The sequence below is a fragment of the Octopus sinensis genome, linkage group LG5, assembly GCF_006345805.1.
Source record: "Octopus sinensis linkage group LG5, ASM634580v1, whole genome shotgun sequence".
Lineage (NCBI taxonomy): Eukaryota > Metazoa > Mollusca > Cephalopoda > Octopoda > Octopodidae > Octopus > Octopus sinensis.
The window spans coordinates 62,583,385-62,607,686 of NC_043001.1; the positions used below are offsets into that span (position 1 = coordinate 62,583,385).

General features: G+C 37.0%; 2 long non-coding RNA genes across 2 annotated transcripts in view; both read right to left on the bottom strand.

Annotated features, from left to right (window-relative positions):
• LOC118763321 overlaps positions 1–24,302 on the bottom strand; it is a 40,551-nt gene that overhangs the window by 8,713 nt on the left and 7,536 nt on the right. The window lies entirely within an intron of this gene.
• On the bottom strand, positions 1,034–23,516 carry LOC118763322. Its single transcript, XR_004999065.1, has 3 exons — positions 23,505–23,516; positions 10,671–10,676; positions 1,034–1,848 (listed from the first exon to the last, which is right to left on the bottom strand). It is a non-coding gene; the product is annotated as an uncharacterized LOC118763322 (long non-coding RNA).

Consider the following 24,302-nt stretch of genomic DNA (forward strand, 5'->3'; position numbering starts at 1 on the left):
AAAATACAGTCATCTGAATTCTCTGCTTACAATAAGCATATTGCTCACAACACATTTGCAGAGCCTGTTCGCATGCCTACATTTGACTTTCTGAATTGGTCACTACAATAACTTGATAAGATAAGTGTACAAACTTACAAGCTCTCAGTATAACTGGAAATTTCAACATCAGTGAAGATGTAAACAGGCTATACTTCCCACAAAAGGATGGTGGCCATAGTCTTAAATCTGTTTTGATGTCATATAAAGCACATATTGTGGCACTAAAACAATATCCACGGTAGGGGAAAGAGGCCAGTAACTATCTTGTCCAAGTTTGAGGCTATGAAATCAACAACATAATTAGGATGGCTTGAGGTGAAGTAAGAACTGATACACATCTCTCTCCAAGGGGCATTGATCGATTCTATTCATCAGAAGAACAAAGTTTAAAAATGAACCAGTTCACTGAAAAGGTAGTACAAGGGTGTTTGGCACAACATAAAAAGCAGAAAAGATTGACAGACAACAAACGTACGCTGTGTAAAACCAAGACTGAATTCATCAACCACATTATTGCCAACTGCAAGAGAACGTCTTCCAAATACCTTCCCATGAGGAATGATATAGTGGCAGAACAGTCTAGAACAGGTTAGGAAAAGACAATGCCAGCAGACAAAGTTGACTATATTAAGACACATGGGTCAAAAGAATATTGGCAGAGCTTAAAAATTACAATAGTCACCAAGTTAAAAATGCAACCAGTCAGATATTGTTGGATTGGAAACCAAAACAAAAATATGCTCTGTGGAAATCAGCAGCTTCCTAAATGCCAATTTGGTAAGAAAAATACAGGAGTGGACCATTGATAAGGCGTACTCAAGATACACTTTCAGCTTTATATCTCTTGTTATTAGGGCAGCAGGATAACAAAAGACAAGGAGGTACTCATTATGGGAGGGGACTTCAATGGACATGTTGGAAGACACCCCAATGAATTTCAGAGTGTTGGCTCCAAAAATGAGAAGGGGACAAGGCTGCTGGGGTCTTGTGATGCTCATGACATATTAGTCTGCAACACCTACTTCAGGAAACCTGCCAACCATCTGATCACTTACCAATCTGGTGGGCACACCAGCTAAATCAACTACATTCCCAAGAGACACAGGAACAAGTGTATGCTAGTAAATGCAAAATCTTTCCTGGAGGAAGAATGTACAGTGCAGCATAGGGTAGTGATTAGTGACTTCAGACTTAGAGCCAGAAGGATGCAGTGACACAAACCAATATAGAAAAGGAGGTTGTGGAAGCTCAAGGATCCTCCAAATGGGCAGAGATTTAGAGATGTTCTTAATGAAGCTTTTGATGAGAAGGAGGAAGAGATAGAGATATAAGATGTAGAAGACAACTGGAAGTTCCTATGAGACAATCGACTGAGGGTGACAGACCAAATCTGTGGTGGGAGCAAAGCTTCTTCCAGACCAGGGTGACATGGTAGTAGAACAGTGATGTTGATAGGGCCACAAAAGAGAAGAGATGGGTCTGGAAAGAATGGAAAAGAGTGGGTAGCAGAAATCATTTCAAGAAGCTAAAAGGGAAGTGAGACGTCAGCTTACCTAGTTAACATAAAAGCGGAAAGGAAGAGGTTTGCCAATGCCCTACAACTTGAAGATCAGAGACATGGGGTGTTCCAGATTGTGAGTCAGTGTGTCAGAGATAATCAGGATATTGTGGGAGAGAAGTGTATATGCATGAATAATGGTATGTTTGCACTTAGAATTCAGACAAGAAAAAAGTGTGGAAGAGTTACTATGCAAGGCTATTGAATGTTGAGAATGAATGGGATAAAAGGAGTCTCCCTCATGTGAACTAAACTGAGGGACCAGCTATCTTAGTGGACAGCAGTATGGTAGGTAAGGCAATTAAAGATATAATAACAAAGAAGAACCCTGGTCCATCTGGAGTCACTGCTGAGATACTCCAAATATCTGGTAAGGTAGGATACGGAATAGTTACCTGCATATTGTTAGCTGCTACAAGGGTAAGGAAAATGCCTTAGCTAGAAGCATTTATAGAGGTATCAAACTTCTGGACCAGGTAATGAAAATTACAAAGAGAGTTACAGCACAATTAATTAGAAACAGAGTTAAGCTAAATGAAATGCAGTTTGGTTTTGCCCTGGGGAAAAGCACTACTGATGCTATTTTCATTGCCAAGCAATTGCAAGAGAAATACTTAGCCAAGAATAAACCATTACACTTGGCATTTGTTGATCTAGAGAAAGTCTTTGACAGAGTTCCCCACTGTGTGATATGGTGGGCTCTGAGGAGGCCAGGAATGGATGAGTAGCTTGTGAAAGCTGTACAGCCTATTTTTAGGGGCACTGTCAGTAAGGTGAGAATTAACCACAAGTAATGTGAAGAATTTGATGTACAGGTAGGGATTCATCAAGGCTCAGTCCTCAGTCCCCTATTTTTCATCATTGTCCTCTAGGTCATAACAAAGGAATTCAAGATTGATGGCTCCTGGTCACAACTATATGCTGACAGTCTTGCCCTCCTAGCAGATTCTGTATCATTGCTAGAAAAGAAATTCCACATGTGGAAGCAAAACCTGGAATCTAAAGGACTTAAGATTAACTTAGCAAAGACTAAGGTCTTATTAAAGATGAAAACTAACAGGATCCTACCCACTTCAGATAAAGTGGCCCAGCTTGATTAGTAGGAAAGGTGTAGGTAGGAATTTCATATGGTCTACCCAGTGTAAGCTATGGACACACAACAGGTGCAGTGGAATAATAGGAAGGCTATCAGCAAAAGTAGTGTTCCTATGTGGAAGATTCACAAGAGACAAAAAAATTTTTGCTACCTAGGGGACGACATTAGTAGTCAGGGTGGCTATACAAAGTGTGTAATAGTTAGAATAAGAATAGGGTGGAGAAAATTCAGAGAGCTTTTACTTCTGTTGGCAACCAAAAGTTTCTCTCTCTGAATGAATGGAAAATTGTATGATACATACATATGAATAGAAATTCTATATGGTAGTAAGACATGGGCCCTGAATGCAAAGGTCATGTGAAGGCTAGAGAGAAATGAGGCTAGTGTGCTCTGCAGGATGTGTAATGCAAGTGTACACATGTGACAGAGTGTTAGTGTATTGAGAGAGAAGTTAGGAATAAGAGGAATTAGATGCAGTGGGCAAGAGAGAAGACAGTGTTAGTTTGGTCATATGATGTGAATGGATGCTGATGGCTCCAAAAAGAAGTGCCAATCTCTGAAAGTGGATAGAATTTGTGGAAGAGGGAGACCCAGGAAGACATGGGACAAAATACTGAAGGATTGACTTCAGAACGCTGAACCTTTTGGATGAGCAGACAAAGAACCAAAACACTTGGTGTTTTGTTGTACTCAAGAAGATCTGTCTTCCATAGAAGAAGTGTTAAGGCTACATCTCCTGGTGAAAAGTTTTGTGTCAGAGTCACATATAAAGCACGCTGGTGGCACATTTAAAGCACCCAGCACACACTATGAAATGGTTGGTGTTAGGAAGGGCATCCAACCATAGAAACCAAGCCAAATCAGACTGGAACCTGGTACAGCTTCTTAGCTCCAGTCAAATCGTCCAGCTCATGCCAGCATGGATGGAAAAACAGACATTAAAGGATGATGATGATGACATATATAACATAGATATTATATATATATATACTATGTTGTAGTGTATATTTTTTTATTTCGATTTCAACTTTTAATGCTGCTATTATTGTGTCCTCTAATGGTTCATTGTATTTAGGTATCAATCCGCATGTCACAGTTTTTACGATGGTAGAAATTCCATCTTAAAGTCATAATTTAGCAGGATTGTACCCCAGCGCAGCAATTGGTTGGCTGTATATGTGGGGATACTCTTTCACGATCCATAAATTGACAACAATGGGCAGTGATCTGTTTGCAGACTAAATTTCCTTCCATGTATAAATTTGTGAAATTTTTTCACTGCAAAAATAATGGCTAATGCCTTCTTAATTTGGCTGTAGTTTTTCAGCTGCCATCAATGAACATGAAGCATGAGCGATGGGTTTTACACTACTTTCATACTTGTGTAAAATTATCGCTTCTTTTCCACTTTCTCTGGCATCTGATGCTACTACTATTGTTAAATTTGGATCAAAGTGCGTTAATGACATTTCCGATGTTAACACATTTTTGTTTCTTCAAGCGCTTTTTGGCACCTGTCCAACCAATACCATTTAACGTCTTTTTTCAATAGGTTATTTAGGGGTGCTCTTAGCTCATGCATTTTCAGTATATATGTTTGGTAATAGTTTGCAAGCCCCAATAATGCTTGTAATGTAATATTTTTCAGGGTAGGCATATTTTTTATTGCAGTTGATCTTGAAGGATCTGGCCTGTGACCATTTTTATCGATAACTTACACTAGATACTTTATTTCTGGCATGAAAAATTTGCATTTTCCCTCGCTAACTTTAAATCCATACTCCTTTATTCTTTCAAAGACATTTTTAACATGTTCCTCATGCTGGCCTCGAAACTCACTTTTTATGGGTATGTCATCCAAGTAAGCTATAGCGAAATCCGTATCTACAAGCATAGTGTCCAGCACGTGTTGGAAAATACTAGGTGCAACCTTTATCCCAAAAAGAAGTTGATTGAATTTATATAAACCTTTATGGGTGTTTATTGTTAAGAATTTTGAACATTCCTCCTCGACTTGTAAATGTAAATATGCCTCCAACAAGTCCAACTTTGAAAAAAAATTTTCCTCCACTGAGTTTTGCAAAAATTTCCTCTGGACCTGGTAATGGGTAATTGTATGTCAACTCAACAAACATTCGTTCAAGCCTGTTGAAAAGTCAGTACATACTCGTATTTTCTTTTCTTTGCATCAACAGTTGGTGATGCGCATTCTAAATAATCAAATTTTTCTATAACTCCAAGCTTTTCAAGTCTATCCAATTCCTCGTTGACTTGATTCAGTGCCATGAAAGGTACAGCTTGCTTTGGCTTAAATACCGGCACAGTGTTTTCTTTCATTTGAAATTTTATTTTTGTCTTGGTGCACCTACCTAATTATTCAGAAAAAACATCAGGAAAAATCTTTTCCAATTTCTTTTTTAAATCCTCCAATGCCTTATTTGAACTAGCATTAAGAACCGTTTACATTATAGCAAAAAATATTTATGGGGAGGTCCCCTAAATTAAATAGTTCCATCTAGTCTGTGCCAAATAGGTTTGTCATATTTTTTAATACAAAAACTTTGGCTTTCAAAGTTTTTCCATAATATGTCACCTCACTTATCATTTCGTCCAAAAATTGCAATTGTTTCCCTGAAATACCACACGTGATTTAAAAAAATTTTTTCAATGTAGGCTTTCCAATTTTTCTCCATGTATCATCATTAATTATCATGATATCACTACCTGTGTCCAACTGTAGTCTCATATTCACATTATTTATTTTTATGGAGATGAATATTCTTTTTTTTTCTGCCTCATTTTGCATTTGTGTTGACAATACTTTTTCCGTCAAATTTTTTCGTTCGACCTTTTTTATTTCACCCAATAATGTGAATTCTTATGTCTGATTTTTCCACATCCAAAACATTTAAAATTTTTAAAAGGACAGTTTCTTTTAAAATGTATTTCTCCACACCCAAAGCATGGTTTGGGTTTTGACTATTGTTTTTTTCTTTTTTCTTATCTGTTACAGGTTGACACATATATATATTTGAATAATCTTTTCCAATTTTTTCTGCATCCTGTTATAAATTTATAATGCTTTGGCATTCTTCAGCTACTGTAGAGTTAGTTTCAAATTTTGTTCAAGTTTTGTCAAAAAGGTACAGAAGATCTGTGGCCATTTTTATATGCAAAATGACATGGGAAATCCATTTCTGGCCTTCTTTTTGTTGAATTAGGCATGATTTCTACAGAATTGTCACTGTATACTCTTTTTGTCATTATTATTAAATAAAATTCTCTACTGCATTGTATAATGGGTTTCAACCCAGGGCTAGAGACCAATCTTAGTAACACCTACAATGTGATTCAAAGCTTGTGTTTAATGTTATTTTTTATCTTTCAGATTTTATTTGTTTTCAAGAATGAGGGCAAGACAGTTCAAAAATGATCCAAACAGATTCTGTTATATCTGTGAGGAATTGACTTATGCTAAAGAAAAGCGCAGTATTACAGGCCATATCAAGAAAATATACAAGGCGTACTTCGATTGTTATTTAGGAGACCAGGATAAGTCATGGGCTCCTCATGTGTGTTGCCTTACATGTGTGAAGACATTGAGTGCCTGGTAAGCAGGAAAAAATGTTCACATGAAGTTTGGTGTGCCAATGATTTGGTGTGAGCAGAAAGATCACTCTAATGATTGGTATTTCTGTCACCATGGCTTTACAGGCTGTACTACAGCAAAGAAAAAGAAACACATTGTTTACCCAAATTTGCAATCAGCAATGCGCCCTGTAGAGCACTCAGAAAATTTACCTGTGCCCAAACCTACAGGTCAAGAAATGTAGAGTTCCAGCAGTGCTGATGAACACTCCAGTGGTGAATGTATAGAGCCCAATGATCCAGAAAGTGAGAAACCAATACCATTTTCTCAAGAGGCTAAATGACTTCTGCAAGGATCTCTATTTAACCAGGGAAAAGTGAGTTTCTGGCATCAAGGCTTCAATAAAGTAATCTTCTTGAGAAAGGAGTGAAGATAACACTGTACAGAAAATGTACAGAAGATTTGCTTGCATTATTCACCATGAAGGATGACTTATGCTTTTGTAATGACATCACTGAACTTTTTGAGCAACTGGAAATACCATATGATAAAACCAACTGGCGACTTTTCATAGATGCATCCAAGGACAGCATCAAATCTGTTCTGCTACACAATGGTAACATTCTGCCTTCTGTTCCCATAGGTTATAGTGCAACCATGAAAGAATTATATGAAAATCTGAAAGCAATTCTAACAAGCATACAGTATGATGACCATACCTGGCATATTTGTGCAGATTTTAAGGTTGTGGCCAAGCTTACTGGCCTTTAGCTTGGCTATACTAAATTCTGCTTTTTCCTGTGCTCATGTAATTTCAGAGCAAGAGCTGAACATTATGTATGCAAGGATTGGGCGATCCAAGATGAAATTGAGTAAGGTAAACACAACATCATGCACAAACCACTTGTGAAAAGTGGTAGAATTTTTTTACCACTTTTGCATATCAAACTTGGTTTGTTTAAGCAATTTGTGAAAGCCTTGGACGAGGAATCCTCCGCATTTGAATATCTTGCAGAAAAGTTCCCTTCCCTAAGTCAAGCTAAAATTAAAGAAGGTTTCTTCGTAGGTCCCCAAATTCAAAAAATTATACTTGATGAAACCTTCATCACACATCTCAAGAGAAAAGAGAAACTTGCATTTGAGTCATTCAAGAAAGTTTGTGATAACTTCCTGGGCAACCATCGTTCAGAAGACTATGTGCAAACTGTGAATGATCTGCTGAGTCATTACCATGATATGGGATGTAACATGTCTCTAAAAGTTCATGTGCTTCACTCTCATTTGGATTTTTTGCGGAAAATCTTGGTGATGTGAGTGATGAACATGGCGAAAGGTTCTATCAGGATATTTCAGTGATGGAGTGACGATTCAAAAGAAAATGGGACCCTGGCATGTTGGCAGACTACTGCTGGGGTATAAAAAACAGAAAACCACACCCCGCACAAGAGGCTTAGAGGGACAAAAGTTGTTTAAACTGACAGGTGTGTTTTTAATTCATAACCAATATATGTTTTGTTATACCAACTAAATTTTTGTTTTGGTTTTGTAACTTTCAGTATTTGCAATAATGTGTTCAATACGCAATATTATACAGTATATTATAAAACATATGGTTCATGGTACAGGAAAACGGTACCTAATCTAGAGAAATAAAGGTCAGAATCAGAATCAGGAGAATTTTTTGACCCAGAAACAAGTCTTACTTAACTTGTACTTTTTTTGAACCTGAAATTTGTTGCACAGTGTAATCCTTGTACAAAGATTAGACATTTGAACATGTCCAGGATTAATCTGTTTAGTTAAAATTTTTCACATTCTCTGTTAACGATTCCGGCATATGTGACAAAATCTTCAGTTTATTATTTTTTTTTTTTAAATTCAAGCACTCCCAGCAAATATTAAATAGTGAACTTCTTTCACTGAATATCTTAGATAACAGGTTGTTTCCTTGAAACAAATTTCGGATGGTTTTCTCGGCAGGATGTAATTACAGTACTTTTCCTGTTCTGCAGGTGACAATTTCCTTAAAAGAAGTCATACCTTCTTTTCGTCTGCTAGTTTCTACATTCTTCTTTGAAGATTCCTTCATACCTTCTGAAGTATGCTGAAAACATAATCCCTTCTGGATTATAAGTAAATTCTTCAGTTGAATTAGCAACCCCATCTGCCGAAAACAAACCTGAAGTGTTTTGGACTGCAACAATAATTCCAACAACTGTTGATTTTGCCGTTGCTGTTCCTGTTGCACCAGTTGTTGCTGTCTGTTGTTCTTGTTGTTGTAGTTTCCGTTACTGCTGTTGCTATTGTTGTTGTTGTTGTAGTTGCTGTTGCAATTGTACCACGGAAGCTAATAGTTCATCCATGCTAAGAACATTCACAGTGAGCTTCGAATTTCTCGTCGCGACTCTTATATCTTTGCGGCGTTTGGATATAACACTACAAAATCTAAATCAGTAACAAACATATCTTTTCTCAATGATTTCTATGACTGTCTTCACAAATGCAATTGCAAATACCACACTGTATGTCACACTGTCAGTATGCATACGCCTTTATAAAGTTTAGGACAGTTCACTTGTACAGACACTGGAGTGTCAGGATTTCACCACAACAGTGACATTGGATCGCGTCAAGCTCTGCTGTTAGTTTGACACTATGTGGCAACTAGAGCTGAAAGCAGTAGTCCAGGCAGCTGATAACAAAGGTCATCCACAGGGTCAATATAGCTTCTTGGTCTCTTGTCTTGAAGGACCTTAGTATCTATCCTGCCTGTTGAAAGTACTCTGCTACTATCTTGGTAAGGTGCATATGAAATGATGCATCATTGCACATACTGATCCCCAAGTCTCTCACTGCCTGTGACTCTGAGATTGCAGTGTCTTTGGGTCCTGTATATGCAGGCTGCAGTGCATTTGTGAGCTGACAGCACATTGCTTGAAATTATCCAACATTAAGTTGCATGTTGTTTACTTCAGCCCACTTTTATATTTCATTCACATCCTGCTGTAAGCTTTCGATGTCATCTGGATTTTTTATTGCCTGTGTTAATTTACTAGTTATGCCAATGATACAAAAGCAGTACAGAAAGACCGAGATGCCATATATAAATGGCTGAAGAAAACATCATGCAATTTAATGCAGGTCAATTCCAAGCCATCAACTACCAGCTAACTGGTACTCACAAGCTGCAATGATACTTTAGACCAAAATGAGCAGCAATCCTAGAGTACATACAGTGTGTGACCTGGGGATTGATATGAGCAAAGATGCCTTATTTCACAAATCACGAAGACAGTAGAAATGTGCAGGTCAATGGCCAGATGGATTCTGAGAACCTTCAAAATAAGGGACCAAGAAACTATGCTGGTTGTATGGAGGACATTTGTCCTCAGCTGTCTGGTGTACTGCTCTCAACTGTAGTCACCCTACAGTGTCAGATTAATAGCAGAATTTGAAGCAGTTCAGCAGTGCTACACCAGGAAGATTGCATCAATGGAACAGCTGAGCTACTGGGAGAGACTGAAAGAGCTACAACTCTACTCTTTGGAATGAAGATGAGAGAGGTATGCAGTGATATGTGTATGGAAGATCCTGGAGGGACTGACACCAAACATTGGTATCAAGAGCTATACCAACCCCCAAACTGGACATCACTGCACAGTTCCGAAAGTCTCAGCTATCCCATGTAGAGTGAAGACCATATACTACAACAGCTTGAAGACCATATACAACAGCTTGGGCCCACGGCTATTTAATGCCTTGCCTAAACATCTGAGTGATCTTCATGGAGTAGGGATAAATGCTTTCAAGAAACAACTTGACCGCCTGCTATCCAAGGTCCAAGATGAACCAAGGCAGGAAACTCAAAAGAGGGCAACAGTGTTCAACTCCTTCCTTCACCAAAAGCCAATCACATAACATTGGCCACTGAAAAGGTGATTACACTGCTGATGCACCAGCATGGCCACAGCCTTAGAGCTGAAAAGAATAAAAGAACATATACATACATAGAATATATGTATATATATATATATATAATATATATATATATATATTTATATATATATATATACACACACACACGCGCACAGTGGCCTACGATAAGTTTTTAACCACCTTAATTTTTTGAGAGGTCATGATTTGTAACAGGTTTCTTAGATTTTATATTGTATTTTCTCTCATCTTTTGCAGAGTAATAGATTTTTCAAATGATATTTCACAATGAGAGTGAAAGGAAGCGCACAAATTAGCAAGTCCAAATGAGGGCAAATCATAGGATGGCATCAGTGCAGAAAGTCAAACAGAGAAATAAAGTTTTTTAAGGTAAATTATCAGACTGAATAATATTGTCAAAAGGTTTCAAGAAGGACAATGTCATATGAAACCTCATTCTGGAAGGCTGACTATTGTTTCAGATAGAGAAAAGAGGGCACTGAAGAGGGAAACCGCCAGAAACTGCCATCTTAGCATTAGAGAGGTCACAACCAACATGGAAATGTTGTCTACTCTGTAAGAAAAGTCCTAAAAGAACTAGCATATGAAAGAAGAATTGCAAGAAAGAAACCATTGATTTCAGATACCAACAAGGGGAAAAGGTGTGACTGGGCTTGGGAGCATGAGGACAAGGAAGCTGAATTTTGAAAGTCTGTGGTGTGGCCAGATGAAAGTAAGTTTTGCCAATATTCGAATTCAAGGCAAGTCTATGTATGGAGAGACAAAACTGAAGCTTGGAAGGCTGAATGTTTGTAACATACCATGAAATATGGCAGGATTGGAGTCATGGTTTGTGGGGCTGTCTGGGCAGAAAGGAAATCTGATTAATTTCCATGGAAAACCTGTTGGATGGACCAAAATACTATATTAGGAAAGGGACTACTTCCAATTTACAACACTGGTAAAATGGATAAGAACACCTCTTTTTCAAGAAGATGGAGCACCATATCATACAAGCAAAGTTTCAAATGCCTGGAGAGAAATGCATGGCATCAAGTCCCTCAGTGGATACCTCAAAGCCCCAACTTGAACCCAATTGAGCATGTCTGGGAGTACCTTGACAGAGAAATTCGAGCTAATTCTGTCAAAGTTACGTCTGTGGCAGCCCTTAAAAGCACTCTCTTGGAAACAGGGAATAACATGGATCAAACTATTGTCACTAACTTAGTCAAAATGATAAAAGACCCTGTAAAAGCTGTGAAACTTGTGAAAGGAGGTTCTACCAAATAATAGTGCAAATTTTCAGACAATTCTGTAGGGTGTTTCTGGAGTTATTAAACTTTGAATATGATTACTGTTTTACTCCTTCAGTTAAAAATTAATTATAGGCCAGTGTATATACAAGCATGGTTATGTGGTAAGAAGCTTGCTTCTCAATCACATGGTTCCGGATTCAGTCCTACTGCATGGTACCTTCAGGCAAGTGTCTTCTACAATAGCCTCAAGCCAACTGCCTTGTGAGTGGATTTGGTAGATGGAAATTGACAGAAGCCTATCATACACACACATATATATACAGTCAATTTGAGGATGTCAGGTCCTCATTAGGGATTAAATAATTCAAAAATGGCATCTACCATTTCTTTTAGAGCTTTATAATTTATTTGTTTTGTTTCTATAAAAAAATCTTTCAACCTTACTATATCATATAAATATATTATTTATACATTCATAATTCTCCATTTTCTTTCTTTCATTATATACCCCACCATCCCTATACATCCCATCCCTTAGGCCTCAACCCTTGTTTCCCCTACATCCCAACACCACCACACCATATCACACCACCCCGCACACACTAGCACTGACCACTTCCCAACACCCACACCAGCGCACACATTAGCACTGACCACTTCCCAGCACCTACACCATCACCCACACACTCTCACATACATGCACGTGCACCTTCATTTTGGGATCACCACTACTTTATTATATCCCCTTCTTCCTAACTCTCCTGTGTAACCCTTCTGTCCAGCATTTGCCATGATAGATCGCTAGCCACTAAGCCTTTTTCTATTTTCTCTTCCTGTTTATTTCTGTGTTCCTGTCTGTCGAAGAGCGTAAGCTCGAAACATAAAAGACTTTCTCACTTCCTGAGCGTTAAACTAACACATCTGTTTGTTGTTTACACACCCGTTTTCCTCTTTTGTTTTTTTGTAAATTCTCACTATATATATATATATATATATATATATATATATATATATATATATATGTATGTATGTATGTATGTATCTATATGTGCATGTCTTTGTGTCTGTGTTTGTTCTCCATCAGTGCTTGATAACTGATGTTGGTGTGTTTACTACATTCCCATTACTTAGTGGTTCAGCAAAAGAGACTGATAAAATATGTACTAGGCTTAAAAAAACGATAAGTCCTAGGTTGATTTGTTTAACTAAAACAATTCAAGGTAATGCTCCAGCATGGCCACAGTCAAATGACGAGTGAAACAAGTAAAAAAGGATAAAAGGATGCATGTATACATCTATGTACCCACAGTTTCATCTTCCATGCTGTACGTTAGAGAAAACTTAAGATCCCTATGTTCAATCCAATTCTTCCTAATTCTATCTTCTCCCACTCTTTCACGCTCATTTATTATTGTTATTCATTCATCTAATTTTGTCAAAGTTTGTCTGACCGAATACTGTTGGTTATAGCTCTATTTAAGAATGCAAATGTCCAATTCTATCTCGTTATTGTTATTCCTCCATACCAGCAGCCAGAGTGTTTGCTGTTTTGTGGTGTTATTCACCTAGTGGTTTGTATGATGGCAAATTAAATCTAATCGTTCAGTTACGTTACTCTAAATCCCCAAAATTTCATCTCGTGTTTTGTCTTCAGCCAGCCAAATCTGGTCTCTCTCTCTCTCTCTCACACTCAGTTCCGTTAGCTCTATTCAGATTCCCCTACCTTATAATCTAATATCTTGCCACACAAAGTAGAAGTCAAAGAAGATGTTCAGATAAGCGACTTTTGTTTCCAACCAAGCACACATCTAAGAACCTCTTTTAAAGCACAAATTATAATTACTTTATTATTTCATTATCTATCTATATCCCCACAATTTCGTCTTCCATGCCATATGTTAGAGAAAACTTAAGATCCCTATTCTTCCTCTTTCTCCCTCTCTTTCACACTCATTTATTATTGTTATTCATTCATTTATCTAATTTTGTCACAGTTTGGTTGACCAAATACTGTTGGTTATAGCTCTAGTTAAGAATGCAAATGTCCAGTTCTATCTCATTATTGTTATTATTATTTCTTCACACCATCAGCCAGAGTGTTTGCTAGTTTGTGGTGAGCCTGCCCATCCCGCCCTCCCCCACCTATACTGGATGTCTTTATCCTCTGACCTCTATGGGATGTCTTTCCCCTGAACACCTCCAATGACTTAAATGCTACCCCATCTCTACTTAGTGTTTATCTCAAATGGAGTGTAGTGATTATGTAGCACATGAAATGATGGTGTAGTGCATGCAGGTTGAAGGCTATTCTATGTTTATGAGTTCTACCAAATCCGAGCTTTCATTTCAGATACATGCTGCTGCTGTCTCTCATCCCAGGATCTTGTAGGCCCATGCTTTCCACACCTTCAGAGTTGGCACATTGAAAGGTAGGTCTGGTGAGATTGTTGAGACACTTGAATGGAGATGTGTAGATTTGTGCTGCATCCAAGAAGTAAGGTAGAGAAGGCATTCTGCTAAGTTCCTCACAGGCAAAGAACATAGGTATAAGATTTTCTGGGTAGGGAACACTGATGGGGTGGGAGGCATGGGTATACTTCTTGTGAAGAAATGGATTGATACGGTAATCGAGGTAGTCAGAGTCTGTGATAGAATACTTAAGCTTAGATTAGTGATGCAACATGGATTAGCAACCATTATCTCAGCTTATGCCCCTCATCCAGGGCTATCTGATGAACAGAAAGACCGATTTTATGATACCCTCTTGCAGACTACCTCATCAATGAATGACAGGGACCTTCTCATTGTGGATGGCAACTTCAATGGGCATGTTGGACAATAAGCAGGGAGCTCCCACGGTGTACATGGTGGCTATATATTTGGTTCCCGCAATGCAGAGGGAACCAGGCTGCTGGAGTTCTGTGATGCAAATGATCTTATGGTCTGTAATACTAACTTCAGGAAACCTGCCAGTCACCTGTTCACCAACCAGGCTGGTGGACACATTAGTCAGATTCACTACATTCTCACCAGGAAACAGGAAAGATGGCTACTTATAAATGCCAAAACCTTCTCAGGTGAAGAATGCACCCCACAACATAGGTTAGTAGTCAGTGACTTGGGAATCAGGGCTAAATGGATGCCCAGAAGATGACCAGCATGGAAAAGAAGGGTCTGGGAGCTTAAGGATCCTCTCAATGGACAGACATTTAGAGACATTTTACTCAAAACTTTTCACAAAAAAGGAGGATATAGCATCATATAATGTGGAAGACAACTGGCGGTTCCTATGTGACAACCTGTTGAGGGCTAATGACCAGATCTGTGGATGGTGCAAAGTCCCCTCCCAACCTAAGGTAAATGTGGTGGTGGAACAATATAGTTGACAAGGCCATTAGGGAAAAGAAACAGGCATGGAAGGACTGGAAGAATGGTGATAGCAGGGAACTGTATCATATCATCAGAAGGGAAGCTAGGAGATATGTTTACATAGCTAGAGGAGAAGCAAATAAGAAAAAAATTGCCAATGTTCTGCATCATGAGGACCAAAGATTTAAAGTGTTTTGTGTTGCAAGACAGTGTGTCAGAGAGAATCATAATGTCATAGGAGAGAAATATGTAGACAAGACAAGTATAAGAATTGGATCAGAGTTAGAATTGGAGTTTGTGGTGGAAGTTGGTGTGCATCAGGGATCTGTGTTGTCACCATTGTTGTTTGCAACAGAGGTTGATGTGGTGATGGAGAGTGCAAGAAGGGATTGATAATGGAGATACTGTATGTGGATGACCTTGTTCTGATGAGTGAGATGATGGAGGGATTGAGGGAGAAGTTTTGGAAATGGAAGTAAGGGTTTGAAGGTAAACCTCAGGAAGACAAAGGTGATAGTGAGCGAATGGAAGAAGTGTTAGTGTGTAAGGTGGATCCATGTGGTGTATGTTGGAGGAGTGTAATGGCAAATATGGTGTTGCGTATGAGATGTGAGAAATGGATTCATGGTAGATGTGCGAAAATGAAGAAGGTGACCCCCAGACTGGTGAGAGAGTTTGTTTCTGGAAGATGTAAGAAAGGAGCTGGAGGGCTGGTGGAACCAATGGAAACACTATGTGATGAGGTGGAAATAGTGAGAGGGTTTTGTTATTTGGGAGATAGAGTGGATATAAGTGGTGGATGTGAAGCAGCTGTGACAGCAAGAGTGAGATGTGGCTGGGTGAAGTTCAGGAAGGGTCTATAAGAGTTGTGTGAGAGCTGTTGCAATGTTGTATGGGAATGAGACATGGTATCTGAAGGAGAGAGAGATGGTAATTTTGAGGACTAAGAGAGCAATGGTGAGAGAAATGTGTGGGGTGAAGCTGTTTGATAAGAGGAGGACTGAGGATTTGATGGAAATGCTAGGGTTGAAGGAATCAGTAGAATGGTTGGCAAGGTCAAATGGAGAGAGGTGGTATGAGCATATGTTGAGGAGGGATGAAGAGCATGTTCTGAGGAGGGTGATTGTGTTTGAGGAAAATTGAGCACAAAAGCAAGGTAGACTGAGGAAAAGGTGGAGGAGGAGATTGGGAGGGTTGGTTTGAAAAAAGGAGGATGCCCAAAACCTGACGAGATGGTATGAGGGCGGTTGCTATGACATCAAGGTAGATCTGGTCACTCCCGTTAATGGGGACAAAACTTGGATTTAAAACACTGGATGATGAATATATTATACATTATTCACACATGGCAGTATGTGAATAATATTAAGATCAACTTTTAATCACTTGCAGCCAATTTGATGCTTTACCACTAATTCAATTTTAGCTCAATCTTAATTCGGTATTTTGCACTATGATGAACTAATGGTAAGCTATATTTTGACATAAAATAATTGAAATTTGGTTCAGCAGAAAAAAAGTTATGATAAAATATGTAGGGCTCAAAATGGGAGAGTAATGCCCGATAGTTACTTTGACTCATAATTTCTCAGTTATTTAAAAGAAAACTATACCCTAATTATAACCTTATAAAAGAACTCAATAAGTAGAATCTTTTGGTGAAGACCTCACTAAAAGACATGAGATGGAAAAAAAGTTATGCAGTTCTAAGTAGCCAAAAATTGGTAAGTAACGCCTAAAACTGATCTTGACTCAAAATATCTCAGGTATTTCAAAAGTAAACTATACTTTCATTATATTTTTTTAAAAGTACTTGATGAGTAGATTCTTCTGGTGAAAACCCTGTTAAAAGATATTAGATAGAAAAAAGTTATCCAGCTTTAAGTTATGAAAATAATGATAATTTGTTGTTTCCAACTTTTACTCACTCACAACCAATTTAACACTTTACCACTAATTCAGTTTTAGCTCAATCTTAATTTGGTGTTTTGCACTTTGTTGGGCCAAAGGTAAGCTACATTTTGACATAAAATAATCGAAATTTGGTTCAGTAGAAAAAATGTTATGATAAAAAATGTAGAGCCAAAAATGGGAGAGTAATGCCTAATATTTACTTTGACTTGTAATTTCTCAGTTATTTAGCAGGAAAACTATACTTTAATTATGACTATTTAAAAGAACTCAATAAGTAGAATATTTTTTGATGTAGGCCTTGTTAAAAGATATCAGCTAGAAAAAAAGTTATGCAGCTTTAACCCTTTCATTACCAAACCGCCCCAAAAAAATTTTGGTTAATGTGACCAAACCGACCAAAGCCGCCCGAATTTACCTATTCATATTTAAATGAGAATATCAAAGCAAATCTCTTTAGTACATTCGTGAAAATACGTATTATACTTTGTAAAGAGTTCAACTACAGTTTAGTACAAAAATCGAAGTGTAATTTTAATTCCGTGAATTTTGGGAGATTTTTTTCCGAAATTTGTTCCTATTGTGTTTTCAAAATTTGTAATTCTGACAAAAAATGGATACGAATTTCATTATATCAAGCAGCGAGTCAGAATTCGAAGGATTTTCTACTGAAGACCTTCATAAATCTAACTCTATGACTGAAAAAAAAAAGCATGTGGTATTTGATAATGAATCTGATGTTTCATTTTCCGAAAGTGAAAACAGTGAATCCGAGAGCTCCGACAGCGATAAAGAAAATGAATTGGCACCTGAATGGAGTGAAAATTTAAAAACTGTTTCTTTCGGTGATTTTTCTGAAGAAACTGGACCAAGCCACAGACTTTCCCAGAAGAGTAAAGCTTTAGACTATTTCCTTTTACTTTTTCGAATGAGCCTATTTGAAATCATTACGGCGGAAACGAACCGTTACGCTAAATGTAAACAAAACGAAAGAAAGGATAGTTTGTGGTTTCCCACAACCTTAAATGAAATTAAGACTATTTTGCCATAAATATTATTATGGGTATCAGAAAGTTACCCAGAATAACAAATTCTATCGTAAAATTTTGTTGTATACCCAATTGAATAACCCATTTTCTATAGCAATGTTTGAACAAAATTTTAATAATTTTATATTTTGTTGAATTTACCTGTATCTACCTGCAATTAGAGTCACTTTGTGACAAAAATTATAGTATAGAATTGGTTGAGAACATTTCATTAAATTATCTTCCAAAAATCAGATTAATATATTGATAAATAAAAAAGTTATAGCTGTTTAATGAAACCAGACTAAATTTATGATTACGTTAGAAATTAATTGAAACACATAAGGGGTGTATTTTGGTCAGAAATATAGTAACGAAAGGGTTAAGTAGCCAAAAAATTGGCAACACCTAAACTTGATTTTTACTCAAAATATCTCAGGTATTTCAAATTCAAACTATACTTCAATTATACCCACTTTTAGAGAGAAGATATATTACTACGTATGAGTGAAGTGAACAAAGTCCAATTTCAGACTTGCAGAAGTGCTATAGGAGGGAGAATCACTACAACAGCTTACCCAGGGACTTTCAGCTCTTCTTCTGAAAGAACAGTTGGGCAGTGCAGAGCTCAAAGTTCAAGTGAAGCACGGCTAGAGCTCTGGAACTTGAGTCATATGTAAAGTCTCACACAGGAAGATTCTAGGTGGACTACAGTTCCAGATTCAAAGCAAGGAAGGGGCAAGTACGTGAAGCAGGAAGATTTAATGAAAGTTGCTGGTACTGCAAGAAGGTCAGACATAAAAGAGAAAGCTATTTGAAGAAAAAAGAACAAAAGATGGTTGAAATAAATTGTTGGCACTGTGAGAAGCCAGGACACAAGATACAAGATTGTTACAGCTTGAAGAAAGAGCAAAAGCAGGACAGTAGTAAAAAGTTCACACTTAGAAGAGAGTGCTGGATATGTGGTGAAAAGGGACATCTCAGTTTTTACTGCCCCACATGAAAGAAGGATAGTAAGAAGATAATGAAAGACAAAGGAGAGTCAGAAAACTAGAAGAGGCTGGTGTTAAGGGGCAACTGCCAGCCAAATATTCCAAAGAAGCCCCAACCCTGAGATGTAAAAGGACTGTAATTAACAACATAGAATTGATGGCCAGAAGTGCTGCCTTGTGATTGGTTCAGCCTTGGAGTAGACTTTTGTGAGACTTGAGATGTTACAGCATCGAGACCTACCAGAGTCATCACAGCAATTGTGTGGTGTTACCAGGCACTGTACTGAACTGCGAGGACCAGTTGATGTACTGACTGAAGTTGCAGGACAAAAGGTCATGCTTCCAGTCTATGTGATGGAGATGGAGTATCCTTGTCTCTTAGATCTGGACTACTTGCCGACTATGGTGTGTCACTTGGACTTCTGCTCCATGAAGCTTTGGGTGAAACGAAGATTAGTCCCTGTCAAGATGGTAAAGCAGACTATTGCTGGTGGTGAATTGAAAGCGTTATGGACGACAGTGATCCCAATAAAATCAGAACTACTGCTCCAGTGTAGTGTGAAGCACCATATTGACACAGCGTAAAGAAATAGAACATTGTAAAAAAGCAGTCAATGCGAGATAAAAGAAATGTTGAGTGAGAATTGCACAATATTCATCAAAACTTTGTAGAGGAGACCTAATCTTTCCACAAAGTCAAAGAATAGCATACATAGCAGTTGATAAGAAAAAACTTGAAACAGAAAATAGATCTTTTAATGAAATAAAACTGAAAGAACAAGTCTTCTCACTGAACAGTGACAACAGTTGACTGTCAGAAAGTAAATTTTAACTTATCTGGGAAATTAATGAACTAAAAGTGAATATGTTACAAAAACAAAATAAAAAGAGACCCAAGAAATTAATGAACTAAAGACAAATATCTTACAAAAAAAAAAACAGGATGCATTAAAGGACTGCTGTATAAAAGATGTAAATTTGAATTCTGCTCTCTGGTTTTGCAAGCGAAGATGGAAAAGATAATTAATTGTGATCAAATGACTGTTCAAAATGTAGGTGGTATGATTTACTGTGTGGCTGATCTATAAGTACTATTGAACATGTGGCAAGTTTAGTTATGCAGCTTTAAGTGGTCAAAAAATAGGTAAATAAACCCCAAGATTGACTTTAACTCAAAATATCACAGCTGTTTGAAAAGCAAACTATACTTTATTTGCATTCAAATGAAAGATTTCCACCACTTGTATCTTTTCTTACTAACCCCATAAAAATATATTAAAGAGAAAAAAAGTTATGCAGCTTTCAATAATTACCATGTCTTGCAATTACAAAGATACTTAAATGACAACTTGGCAATACAAAGCAAATCCAGTCTATAATTGTTTTGTTTTTTAGTCAATCTACTCTCCTAATTCATTTGATTTCTCATTGCTCATAGATATTGCTTTATATTTTTTTTATTATTGCTCTCTTTTTAAAAAAATTTATTCTAAATAGGCAGATATCAATACTCAATGTAAAGAAAGCGCTATTCAATTTAGTATTTCTAACAAAAAAGAATAGGCATCAATTATTGATCAATAGGAAATTAAATAATATGAAAAAGTAAGCTAAATTTATTATTAGAATAAACATTATTAATTTTTCTGCATTGTCTGTAAAGAAAGTGAACTAGAATGAAAAATGCGAGCAAGAGATAACAATATTCTTAAGTATTTAACAAACCCGGAAAATACAAGACAAGAAGTAAGCCTGAAATAAAAGAAAAGTGCTTAAAATATTGCAGCTAAAATAAAATTTGAATGGGTTGCCAATTAAATAAAATATTCAAATAAGCCAAGCCATTCAATACTGATCAACCATTTTTCACCCAAATTATTTCACTATTGCTGAGCTTGACTATAAATAAATTTTAAATTTCAATATATGAAAATAAAGTGATAACTGCCATAATATTTTGTAACATTAATAGTTAAAATTACTTTATTTACTGAAAATTTTGACAAAATTGTGCTCCAGTATGGCAACAGTCAAATGGCTGAAACAAATAAAAGAATAAAGTAGGTAAATAAATTAAATGTTTGGCTATAGTACAATTTAAGCCTATTTAAGTAATCAGATGTTTTCATTACTTTATTTTTGGCAAAAACTATTTTACTTTTAAAATTTTAATTTTTAGTTAGTTAACTGTTTGTCAGTTTATTTTACTGCTAGGTAATCCGTTTCCCTCAAATAAATGCAGATGTCAATCATAATGAAAGAAAATAAAGATTATCTTTATAACATTGTATTAATAATAAATAAACAAAAATGAATCTCCATTTCAAAAATCTTAAAACAATTTTTATTTGATACATGGGAATTTATGATAAAGCATTAGATTATTTTTTATCAAATTTTATATTTAGCTGCAATATTTTAAGCTTTCTTTTATTTTAGGTTTACTTATTGTCTTGTATTTTTCCAGGTTTGAATATTGTTACCCTTTGCTCACATTTTTTATTCTAGTATATTATGTATAATATATATATTATGTTTAATATAAATAATATATTATATATAGAGATATATCTCTTATTATAGAAGGCAGATTTTATCTGCCTCCCTTTGGGAGTTATAGAAATCTACGATATAGGATTTCTTCAATTACAATTTACCTAGCATTTTTAAGAGTACAATGCATCGCGTCATGCCAGGTCCAGTTTTTAAAATTTAAACTCCAATTAAGCAAAATTTACAGAAAACTCACATTCTGGTGTGTGTGTCAAATGCTTTTCTTAGTCTGGTTTACACCACACGCAAACGCACACACACAGTGGGCAACGAATAAAATGAAAGTAAATAGCGACAGAGTGATTTGAGGAAGACTAAACTGAAAGTATTCTGTCTATGACGCTGATAGATACATGAGTAAAATGTATGGGAAGCTAAGAACTAAGAGTGAGTGAAAATGTTCTTGGAAGAGAATAAATAGCGAGAGAGAGAGAGTGATTTGAGGAAGACTTTCATTAAATAACCGTAGTGGCTTGTGTTAGTAATAAAGTAAACATACACTCATACATACATACATACATACATGCATACATACACACACACACACATACACACACACATACATACACACACACATACATACATACACACATACATACATATACATACATACATACATATACATACATACATACACACACACACATACACACACACATACATACACACACACATACATACATACACACATACATACATATACATACATACATACATATACATACATACATACACACACACACATACACACACACACAGTATTGAAGCTTGAGAACAATCAGATACATTTGCAACACATCTGTTGAAAATATTATTGTTCACACACATACATATACATATATACATACAGACAGACAGACAGATAGACACATACACACACACACACATGATCCAGCATGGCCACAACCTCAAGGCTGAAACATATAAAAGAATAACAGAATATAAATGTGTGCAAAGTACAAGAAATATTAATGCAGTATATGGGGATTGGACAATAAGCGTAAGGCAGTGTCAATGGTGGTTCCAGAAATCCCGAGCCATAAACTACAGCCTAGAAGACGAGCCTCATCCTGAAAGATCTGTAGAACTCGACAAGGACATCCTGAAAACCCTGGTGGAACAAAATATCATCGTAACTGTTGAGGAACTAGCAGAGAAGCTTGGATTTGGTCATTCAACCATTCATTGAGACCTGTGTGCTATCGGAAAAGTCAGCAAATTGGGTCAATGGGTTCCTCACGAACTTTCCGAGTCTAATTGCATGCAGAGAGCGAATGTATGCTTTTCTTTGCTGTCACATCTCACCACTACTGCGCTATGTATATCTATATATATAAAACTGTAGTTGTGTGAGTGTCTGTCCCCTTCGATTTAGATTCCTAACTACTCCCACATTTTGCGGTGCAGTTTAACCAAATTCGGGTAGCTTATAGTCGTGATTCATATCGAGCCCGTCTGAATATTAGCGCACGTCTACGATGAGTCTACGATTTTAAAAATAATTTAACATCATTTTTTATTCCATTTTAATGCATAATTTTTCGTGTGTCGATGGCGGCGGAGTTGGCGTCCACGCTCACACCTGCACCTGTGGGGAAAGGAGTGTAAGGAAATCAACGTCGTAATGCGTTGTCAAGGAGACCAGTGTTCTTTTAGAACAACGACTTCATGGCTTGAAGACACCAAAACAGAAATGGCTAAGAAAGCGTCTACATGAGTCTACGATTTTAAAAAAAATTTACCATCGTTTTTTTCCATTTTAATGCATTTTTTCGCTATTATATAAGGGAAGTAACTCTCTAAAAGTGTCTACGATGAGTCAACGATTTTTAAAAAAAATTTACCATCATATTTTTTCCATTTTTAATGCATTTTTTGCTATTTTTTTGCTATAACTCTCTAAAAATGCTTATATAGTTATTTCCCTTACAAACCCGAGCAACGCCGGGCGATACTGCTAGTATCATATATAATAGAAATAATATATTATAAACATACATACATATATACATTACAGGGTGCAGACAGTATTCATTCACATGACTCTCTCAGGGAAAGATGTACAGTGTTGTTTTTTGAGATATATTCATCAATTTTAGGTCAGTTTAGTTTTATGATATTCTGTTGATTTCATTTGATCAACCCAGCTTTGGCATCGAGGACACTCTCCAGGTGACAGCGGAACCAGCCATAGGCCTTTATCAATTTTTCACATTTTAAATCCCTGAAGGCCTTGGTTATCCTAGCCCTTAGCTCATCCTTAGTGTTGCAAATAGATATGTTGGTCTCTCATTCCATCGCACCCCACACAAAGGAGTCAAGGAGATTGCAGTCAGGCGAGTTGGGATACCAAGTGTCAGGTGCTGTGTGATTGAAGAAATTCTCTGACAGCCAGGCCTGGGTCTTCCAGATGATGTGGAAAGGCACTGAGTCTTCCTGTCACATGTATAGCTACCCAGCAGCTATATGGTTGATCCAGAGCTTCACCACCTCACTCAGAATATGGATGCAGCCATTGGTGTTCAGCCTGAGGCTCTTGGGGAAGAAGTAGGATAAGTGGTGACAATACTGAAGACCTTGATTATCACTGGAAATTTCATCTGCATGACTCTGGGCACATCTCTGAGTGAGACAGCAAATCACCCATTGTTCTGGGAGTTTTCTTGTCTTGCCAGAAATTCTTCTTGTCAGAGAAGAACCACAGCATGTCTGGTTCCAGTAAATATTTTGACTTGATCAGTTTCTTGGTGTGCTTAAGCCGCTTTTCCTGCATCACCATGAACAGAAATTGTCCCTTCCTCATCTTGTATGAAAAGTAGGAAGTGTCCACATGCACTACTAGCCTGATGAACTTTTCATCCACACCTTTCTCCTGTATGTATGTATGTATGATGATGAACATTTGTGTGCATGCATACAAACACACGCATGGAGGCAAGACAAAAATTATATGCACTTTTGCATGACTTAAGCTT